Source organism: Pan paniscus, chromosome 2 (genome assembly GCF_029289425.2).
Source record: "Pan paniscus chromosome 2, NHGRI_mPanPan1-v2.0_pri, whole genome shotgun sequence".
Classification (NCBI taxonomy): domain Eukaryota; kingdom Metazoa; phylum Chordata; class Mammalia; order Primates; family Hominidae; genus Pan; species Pan paniscus.
The window spans coordinates 134,635,084-134,645,718 of NC_085926.1; the positions used below are offsets into that span (position 1 = coordinate 134,635,084).

The 10,635-nt window shown below is 41.2% G+C and overlaps 1 protein-coding gene and 1 non-coding gene across 2 annotated transcripts in view; both read right to left on the reverse strand.

Annotated features, from left to right (window-relative positions):
- Positions 1 to 10,635, reverse strand: part of STAG1 (STAG1 cohesin complex component) — a 407,390-nt gene that overhangs the window by 369,451 nt on the left and 27,304 nt on the right. The gene's annotated exons all lie outside the window — the stretch shown is intronic.
- LOC112439421 (U6 spliceosomal RNA) lies at positions 8,823 to 8,924 on the reverse strand. The gene has a single exon (XR_003027704.1). It is a non-coding gene; the product is annotated as a U6 spliceosomal RNA (small nuclear RNA).

Consider the following 10,635-nt stretch of genomic DNA (forward strand, 5'->3'; position numbering starts at 1 on the left):
AAGTGATGAGAACAATCACTTTACAGAATAGGACATCAAAATGGTCAGCACTGAGATGCTCAAACTCATTAGTAGCCAGAGATAGTGCAAATTAAAGCCATCAAAAATGGCTACAATTTTAAAAGATTGGCAATAATGTGCACTCAGGAGAATATAAAAGGGAATTCTCACATGCTGCTGTTGGAAGAAAAGTTTAGTAAAACCACTCTGGAAAACAATTTGGCCTTTTCTACTAACAACATACCTTATGACCAAGAGATTTCGATCTTAGATATATATCCAACAGAAATGGCTTCACATGTGCATTAAAAAACACATATGAGGCTGGGCACAGTGGCTCATGCCTGTAATCCCAGCACTCTGGGAGGCTGAGGCAGGTGGATCACCTGAGGTCAGGAGTTTGAGACCAGCCTGGCCAACATGGCGAAACTTCATCTCTACGAAAAATACAAAAATTAGCCAGGCACAGTGGCGGGTGCCTGTTATCCCAGCTACTCAGGAGGCTGAGGCAGGAGAATCACTTGGAACCCGGGAGGCGGAGGTTGCAGTGAGCCAAGATTGCACCACTGCACTCCAGGCAGGGCAACAAAAGCAAAACTCCGTCTCAAAACAAAACCACAAGAGTGTTCTCAGCAGTAATACTTACAATGGTCCCAAACTAAAAATAATGTAATATCCATCAAGAATAGAATGGATAAATGTGGCGTAATCACACAAGTATATAGTTCCTAAAAATGAACTACAGGTCCCACAACATGGATGAATCTCACAAACAATGCTGAGCCAAGGAAGCAAGACACAAAAAATAGTGTGCAGCTGAGCATGGTGGCTCACTCCTGTAATCCCAGCACTTTGGGAGGCCAAGGCGGGACAATCACTTGAGGTCAGGAGTTCGAGACCAGTCTAACCAACGTGGTAAAATCCTGACTCTACTAAAAATGCAACAATTAGCCGGGCGTGGTGGTGCGTACCTGTAATCCCAGCTACTCGGGAGGCTGAGGCAGAAGAATCGCTCGAATCCGGGAGGTGGAAGTTGCACTGAGCCAAAATCATGCCACTGCACTCTAGCCTGGGAAACAGAGCGAAACTCCACCTCAAAAAAAAAAAAAAAAAATACACTGTGGGGAAGCACGGTAACTAGCATTTGTAATCCCAACACTTTAGGAGACTGAGGCAGGACAATCACTTGAGGCCAGGAGTTAGAGACCAGCCTGGGCAATATAGCAAGATCCTGTCTCTACAAAAAATTTATAACTTGGCTGGGCGCTGTGGCTCAAGCCTTTAATCCCAGCGCTTTGGGAGGCCACAGTGGGCAGATTACCTGAGGTCAGGAATTTAAGACCGCCCTAGCCAACATGAAGAAACCTCGTCTCTATTAAAAATACAAAAATTAGCTGGGCATGGTGGCAGGCACCTGTAATCCCAGCTACTCGGGTGCCTGAGGCAGGGAGAATCACCGGAACCCCGGAGGCAGAGGTTGCAGTGAGCCAAGATCGTGCCGTTGCACTCCAGCCTGGGCAACAGAGCAAGACTCTCTCTCAAAAAAACAAAAAAAGAACAAAAAATTGAAAATTAGCAGGGCAAGGCGGCTCATGCTCAGGAAGAACCACTTGAACCCAGGAGGTGGAGGCTGCCCAGGGCCATGATTGCATCACTGCACTCCAGCCTGAGAAACAGAGCCTGCACTCCCGTCTGAGCAACAAAGCAAGGCCCTACCCCCCAAAAAAGTGTAATTTCATCTATGTGAAGCTCAAAAACAGAACATCAAACCACAGTATTTAGCAATAAAGACTTAGGGTGTGAAAATATTTTTTAAGAACAAGAGAACTGGCCAAGCACAGTAGCTCACACTTGTAATCTCGGCACTTTGGGTCACCAAGGCAGGAGGATCTTTTAAACCTAGGAGTCTGAGAATCCTGGCAACGTACCGAGAACTCGTCTCTACGAAAAATAAGAAAATTAGGCCGGGCGTGGTGGCTCACGCCTGTAATCCCAGCGTTTTGGGAGGCCGAGGCGGGTGGATCACGAGGTCAGGAGATCAAGACCATCCTGCCTAACGTGATGAAACCCCGTCTCTACTAAAAATACAAAAAATTAGCCAGGCATGGTGGCGGGCGCCTGTAGTCCCAGCTACTTGGGAGGCTGAGGCAGGAGAATGGCATGAACCCAGGAGGCGGAGCTTGCAGTGAGCCAAGATCGTGCCACTGCACTCCAGCCTGGGTGACAGAGCGAGACTCCGTCTCAAAAATAAAAATAAATAAATAAATAAAATAAATTAGCTGGGCATGGTGGCACATGCCTATATTCTCAGCTACCTGGGAGACTGAGATGGCAAGATCACTTGAACCTGGGAGGTCAAGGCTGCAGTGAGTCATGATTATGCCACTGCACTCCAGCCTGGGCAAAGGAGCAAGCCCCATCTCAAAAAAAAAAAAACAACAAATATATATATATTATATATATTTCATATATATATTATATATATTTCATATATGTATATAAAATAAAAGTCAAGATAATTGTTCTTTTAGAGGAAAGGGAGGGTACCGTATGAAATACAAAGGGGCACACAGTAAGAGAGTTCGGTGGTGCTGACATTCTGGTTCTTGACCCAGATAAAATTTGTGTATGTGGGGTTTTTTAACTTTTTTTTTTTTTTTTAATTTAAATAGAGGCAGGGTCTCGCTATGTTACTCAAGCTAGTCTCAAACTCCAGGGCTCAAGTAATCCTTTCGCCACAGCCTCCCAAAGTGTTGGGATGACAGGTATGAGCCACTGCACCAGGGCTAGTTTGTGTTTATAATAATTATTTAGGCCCGGTGCAGTGGCTCACGCCTATTATCCCAACACTTTGGGAGGCCAAGGCAGGCGGATCATGAGGTCAGGACATGGAGATCACCCTGGCTAACACAGTGAAACCACGTCTCTACTAAAAATACAAAAAATTAGCCAGGCGTGGTGGTACACACCTGTAGTCCCAACTACTTAGGAGGCTGAGGCAGGAGAATTTCTTGAACCCAGGAGGCAGAGGTTGCAGTGAGCCGAGATCACACCACTGCACTCCAGCCTGGTGACAGAACAAGACTCCGTTTCAAAAAAGAAAAAAAATTTTAAGCAGTATATTTATATCTAATTAACTTTATGTGTTTTATTTCACAATAAAAGGGAATTGTGAAAAACGTTTTTACAAAAGGCAAATAAATGGGAAAAATCTACCAGACATTATCAATAACTACTGTAGTTTTTTTTTTTTAAGTATGTATAAAACATATATATAAACTGAAATGATGGCCAGGCACAGTGGCTCATGCCTGTAATCCCACCACTTTGGGAGGCCAAAGCAGGCAGATCACCTGAGGTGAGAAGTTCGAGACCAGCCTGGCCAACGTGGCAAAACGCTGTTTCTACTAAAAATAAAAAAAATTAGCCAGTGTAGTGGTGCATGCCAGTAGTCCCAGCTACTCAGCAGGCTGAAGCAAGAGAATTGCTTGAACTTGGGAGGTGGAGGTTCCAATGAGCCACGATGGCGCCACTGCACTCCAGTGTGGGCGACAGAGAGAGACTTCATCTCAAAAAATAATAACAACAATTAAAAACATAAATTGAATTTTCATGGTTCACTTTTCATGGTTCATCTCACTTAAGTCATGGCGGGCACAGTGGCTCACACCTGTAATCCCAGCACTTTGGGAGGCTGAGATGGGTGGATCACCTGAGGTCAGAAGTTCAAAACCAGCCTGACTAACATATAGTGAAACCCCACCTCTACTAAAAAAAAATACAAAAATTAGCCGGGCATGGTGGCGGGTGCCTGCAGTGCCAGCTACTCGGGAGGCTGAGACAGTAGAATTATTTGAACCCTACAGGCAGCGGTTGCAGTGAGCCGAGATCACGCCACTGCACTCCAGCCTGGGCGACAGAGCGAAACTCCATCTCAAAAAAGAAAAAAAAAAGAAAAAAAGAACTACATTCCTGCCAGGCACGCTGGCTCATGCTTGTAATGCCAACACTTTGGGAAGCTGAGGCAGGAGGAGCTCTTCAGGCCAGGAGGCTGAAGGTGCAGTGAGCCATGATGGCACCAATGCACTTCAGCCGGGACAACTAAAGTGAGACCCTGTCTCTTTAAAAAGAAACAAACAAAAAACTCTATATTCTAATTAGCTAACCAATCCAATTATTAAAGTAACCTCTAACATTTCAGTGCTTTAAAAAAGGAGAGCAAAAACAACTGCATTCCCTCCCTGATAAGACAACTGCCCACAGTGGAAAGTATACCACGGTGGTAGAAAGAAGCATAAACTTTCCAATTAAAGCTGCACTAACTAATTGTAAGACTTTCTGCAAATTACTATATTTTTCCAAGCCTAGTTTCCTCATATATGAAGTGAGGATAACAATATATATCTTCTGTAAATTACTTCACAATTACGAATTGTGGTTTGGAATGATAACAACAACATATACCACCATCATTGTCACAGGGATCAAATGGGAATTTACATAAATGGTTTATAACAGCAACGTGTACACAGCAACACTTAATCGTTTTTGTCTATTTCTCTTTGCTCTTCTTTGTAAATACATACTGCATAAAACCACAAGGTATTGTTAACCCTGCCTCAACACCTATTCCCACCACCAAAAGAAATCTACACACACTTAACCTTCTCATTATCTTATCATATTATAATATCCCTATTTTATATATGGACTGAGGCTCAAAAAAGCAGAGCTGCCTATATAGATCAGACATAGAACAAAATCAAAGCCAAGATTTACTATAAACAGTTATTGATTTTGGTGTTAAAAGCATTTTGTTACTAATGAGAAATCAATTCTAAATAATATGGAGGTCGGGTGTGGTGGCTCATGCTTGTAATCCCAGCACTTTGGGAGGTCGAGGCAGGTGGATCACTTGAGACCAGGAGTTTGAGACCAGCCTGGCCAACACGGCAGAATCCCATTTCTACTAAAAATACAAAAATTACCCAAGTGTGGTGACAGGCACCTGTAGTCTCAGCTACGTGGGAGGCTGAGGCAGGAGAATCACTTGCACCCAGGAGGCGGAAGGTGCAGTGAGCGGAGATCGTGCCATTGCACTCCAGCCTGGGCAACAAGAGTGAAACTCTGTCTCAATAAATTAATTAATATGGAAAAAAATTGTAGTTTTCAGAAAACAACACAGAAAAGAGATGATGGATCTCAGACTATCCAGTGAGATCCATAATCCAAACAAGGAATCACGTATAGAAAGTAAAATTTAGAATTTAATTTTAAAGCAATTGGATTTCTAATGCAAATGATAGAAATAATTCCTCTAAAGCAGTAATAAAATGAATTCAAATTGGACCTCATCCCATGTTCTAAAGCTATTTATTCTCATGTAAATGGACCAAATGAAAACATCCTCTCAGCCTCCACACCCTCAAAATTTTGTTATAATTTTTTTCTGATAGAAGGGGAGGAAAGCACAGGACCTAAAATCCCTAAAGAGATTTCTTTAAAACATATACACACACAGACTCGTGTATTTACTGTAAAAAACCACTCCAAAATATTTCCATTTTTAAACAAAGGTAAAAAGAAATTGAAATTTTTATTTCTGTATCTCACTAATCAAAAGTAACCAATTCTTAGTAAAGAATTATTATGGAAGGCTTTAGATGTGATAATGGGAATATATTTATCTTTACGATATTGGGGAGAAGAGTCTAGGTATGAGTATAGATGAAACAAAACTGGAATGAGTGAATTTTGAAGCTGGGTAAAAAGTATGTGAGGAGGCAATAAACTATTTTGTCTTCATCTGTATTGTATGAAATTTTCCATAATTAAAAGTTTTTTAATAAAGTATTAATAATACATTTTTACACTGTTCTAAGGAGTGTCTTTAAGTGAAATTTTCAAGCAATCATGCTCACCTGGTAGAAATCTAGGTTTTAATCATTAAACATTATATTTTTGCATGTGACATACTTGTATTTTATTATTTTTTACTAGCTGGAATAGAATCCTGTGATGCTATCTATGATTCTTCTTCTATGGTAACAGCTAATGTCATGTGATACTGAATTCTAATCAAATAGTTATCTTAAATATTCGGATAAATAGAGGTGGCCAGGCGTGGTGGCTCATGCCTGTAATCCCAGCACTTTGGGAGGCCAAGGTGGGTGGATCACATGAGGTCCGGAGTTTGAGACCAGCCTGGCCAACATGGCGAAACCCCATTTCTACTAAGAATACAAAAAAATTGGCCAAGTGTGGTGGGGGGGGGCCTGTAATCCCAGCTACTCGGGAGGCTGATGCAAGAGAATCACTTGAACCTGGGAGACGGAGGTTGCGGTGAGCCAAGATCACGCCACTGCACTCCATCCTGGGTGACAGAGCAGGGCTCTACCTCAAATTAAAAAAAGGCAGGCAGGGAGGGGGCAAAACAGTACAACCATTCTGGAAAACAATTTAGCGGTTTCTTAAAATATTAAACATAAATTTACTACATGACCGAGCAATTCCAATCCTAGGTATCTGCCAAAGAGGAATGAAACATATGTCTACACCAAGACTTGTAAAGGAATGTTCACAGCATTATTCACAACAGCCAAATGTTTGAAACTCAAATGTCCATGAAGTAAACAAATTAATAAAATGAAGAACTCTTCAAAATACAAGAAAGTATTGAAACATGCCTTAACATGGATTATCCTCAAAAACATTGCTAAATAAAAGCCAAACATAAGAGCATATAAATGATTCCAATTTTATGAAATGTCCCAAAAAAAGCATATCTATGGAGACAGAAAATAGTAGTACCCTAAGATTAGAAAATGAGAAATGACTACAAATGGGCACAGATTTTCTTCTTTGGGGGGTGATAGAAGTATTCTGAAATTAGGTAGTGTTGGCTACATAGTTTTCCAAATTAACTAAACATCACTGAATTGTACACTTAAAATGGGAGAATTTTATGTTATGTAAATTATACCTCAACGTATCTGTCAAGGAAAAACAGAAAAGCAAGGAGCAGCAGCACTACGGTGCCTCTGGGATGATAAGTGGGTAGATGGGTGGATGGATGCGTGGGTGGGTAGGTGGGTGGCTGGGTAGGTGGGTGGGTGGGTGGATGGATGGATGGATGGATCGATCTCAAAAAAGTAACTTGCTCCAAAGTTTCAGCTAAATACTTGACAGGGCAATCTAGGATGGACTGAAAAATCCATACTCTTCCTAGATGCAAAAGCAAGAATGCACTAGAAGCAATATATATCTCACTCAACTTTGTAAGGATAAATCCAATCCACAAGTGGCTCTTTTAAAACTGAAGTGAGTCCGGGAGTGGTGGCTCACGCCTGTAATCCCAGCACTTTGGGAGGCCAAGGCGGGCAGGTCACCTGAGGCCAGGAGTTCGAGACCAGCATGACCATTACGGAGAAATCCCATCTCTAGTGAAAATATAAAATTCGCTGGGCATGGTAGTGCATACTTGTAATCCCAGCTACTCGGAAGGCTGAGGTAGGAGAATCGCTGGAACTCGGGAGGCAGAGGTTGTGGTAAGCTGAGATCGTGCCATTGCACTCCAGCCTGGGCAACAAGAGCGAAACTCCGTCTCAAAAAAAAAAAAAAATCTTAAGTGAACACTGAGCATTAAATTAAGAAGAATGAAACAAGATAAACCATCTGTGTGGAATGAACAAAGTAAATACATAAAATCCAAAATAGGTGGCATGGGAAGCAGAACCCAGATCTTGTAAATGATTATATCAAGCTGAAACCAAATTAACTCAATGGTGAGGAGTATTCAAACAAATTAAATTTGGCAGTTTGTCTCCAACACAGTCCCAGGAGAATGTGTCCTGACCCAGATCTGCTATAGTGAAGACAGATTTATCAAGCTATCTGAGCTCAATAACAGTCACAACTAAAATGAACCAACTTGAGCTGAGCACGGTGGCTCACACCTGTAATACTAGCACTTTGGGAGGCCGAGGCAGGCAGATCACCTGAGGTCAGGAGTTCAAGTCCAGCCTGGCCAACATGGCAAAACTCTGTCTCTACTAAAAATACAAAAATTAGCTGGGCATAATAGCGGGCGCCTGTAATCCCGCTACTCGGGAGGTTGAGGCAGGAGAATCACTAGAACTCAGGAGGCGGAGGTTGCAGTGAGCCAAGATTGTGCCATTGTACTCCAGTCTGGGTGACAGAGCAAGATTCCATCTCAAAAAAAAAAAAAAGAAAAGAAAAAGAAAAGAAATCTGTGGATGTACAAAATGTCCCCCCAAAAGAACTACCACTTATATTCATATTTCATAGTTTACAGAGCACTGTTAACATTAGCTCATTTGCTAGCCAATATGCTCTGAGATGACACGGACATACCTATTTATTACCAATACAAGTGACGCAGAGAGGTAAAAGTAATTTACAGAAGCACATGATGCTAATAAATTGACTAATCTGGATTAGAATCCAAGTCATTGATCTCCGAATCCAGCAGTTCCTTCCTTAGACATTGGAAGTGTCTAAAAGGTCAACCAAATAAAACCAAGAACGCCTGAGCTGCCAGGAAAATCAAGGATTATTTTTCTGCAGTCTTATAAAGCAGTCAGAGAAAGTCTTCAAAAAAGATAATAAGCTTACAGACAAGAGATCAAGATAGGACACAATAAAGAGAAACGCTCAGAATTTGGATAAAAAAGGGAAATAGATTTAAAAATAATACTGAAGGCAGTATAACAGAATCAAATAGTTCAATTTGGAACTAAGTAAATCATTTTAATTTTATATGTAAACGAAAATAATGAAGCCCCTTATCTTAGAATCTTGTTGAATATCTAATACTCTTTTTACATTCTTTTTTTCTTAGTACAGAGGCCATGCTAATCCCTATATGGTTCCCATTTTAGTGTATGTGCTGCCAAAGTGAGCACTCTTTTTACATTATTTATCAAAAGAAATGAAATAAATTGCTTACAGATCAGAAGGGGTGAAGTTAAATAATTTGGTTCCATTATAAAAGTGGTATTAAGAATTACACTATGGGGCCGGGCGCGGTGACTCTCGCCTGTAATCCCAGCACTTCGGGAGGCTGAAGCGGGCGGATCACGAGGTCAGGAGGTGAGGCCAAGGTGGGCGAATCACAAGGTCAGGAGATCAAGACCATCCTGGCTAACACGGTGAAACCCTGTCTCTACTAAAAATACAAAAAATTAGCCGCGAGTGGTGGCGGGCACCTATAGTCCCAGCTACTCGGGAGGCTGAGGCAGAAGAATGGCATGAACCCGGGAGGCAGAGCTTGCAGTGAGTGCCACTGCACTTCAGCCTGGGCAACAGAGCTAGACTCCATCTCAAAAAAAAAAAAAAATTACACTATGGGGCTAGGTGTGGTGGCTCACACCTGTAATCCCAGCACTTTGGGAGGCCAAGAAGGACAGATTGCTTGAGCTTCCAAGTTTGAGACCAGCCAAGGCAACATGGTGAGACCCCATCTCTAATAAAAATACAAAAAAATAGCCAGGCATGGTGGTGCACACCTGTGGTAACAGCTACTTAGGAGGCTGAGGTGGGAGGATCACCTGAGCCCAGGAGGTTGAGGCTGCAGTAAGCCATGACTGCATTCCAGCCTGGGCAACAGAGCAAGATCCTGTCTCCAAAAAAAAGGAAAAAAAAATGATGTACTAAAACTACCTCATAGTAGCCTCACTAAAATTACCACAAAGATATATCTTTCCGTTTTTGTCCTAAAATTTATACTTTAGTTTTCTGTATGCCTCCAAGCAACATGCACCACAAATGTTAAGGTGATCTCTATGTGGTCTCATTTCAAACTTTTTCAACATCTCCCAGAAATAAAATAATAATTAAATTCAAGTTTCACAGTGAACAGATGAGGTCATCTACTGAAAAAGAGAAGGGAAGTGGTAAAGTAAGGGGGCTATAGGAGATCACAAGTTTTTAAGTAACTGTATGAGGAATGAGAAAAAACTAGGAACAAAGGAGAATTACTGGGTAATGCTGCAATTAAGATTGGAGAGCATGAATACTTAGTGGCTCCAGTCTACAAGTTTGTTATTTTCTCCAGCTGTGCTCAGTAGCTCAGAGCCAGGTACACAGAAGTCAGAAAGATGAAGTGATGTGGTTGGGTTTTAGACAAATGCAATGAAAAGACAAAAATGCAAAGCAGATGAACATATTTTGAGAGGTAAATAAGGTTCTCAGCTAGTTAAGAAAATAAAGGCAGGAGGGGATGATACATTGGGACAGAGCTCTATAAGGCTGAAAAGAGACTGAATGTCTGTTCAAAAAAAAACATTAAACATATGTAAAAAATCATGAATAGGTCTTCTATAGCAAAGTATCATTTCTTCTTATTTTAGAAAATGAAATGCTCCTGGCTGACAATTCAAATTGTCTTGTTAAAGTGAACTAGAAAGGTTCCAAATGGAAATAGTCTAATACTTAAAGTATTATAATTGCAAATCTAGATGTTCCTCAACATTTCTGTGTAAATCTAGTGATATTTTTTCCCATATTTTAAATCAACTAAGGAAGCTTCTAAATTTCTTAGTGAACCTTTACCAAAAATCTTACCTTAAGCAAATGAGTCACTCTGTACATCAATATTACCACTCTTCAGTAGGC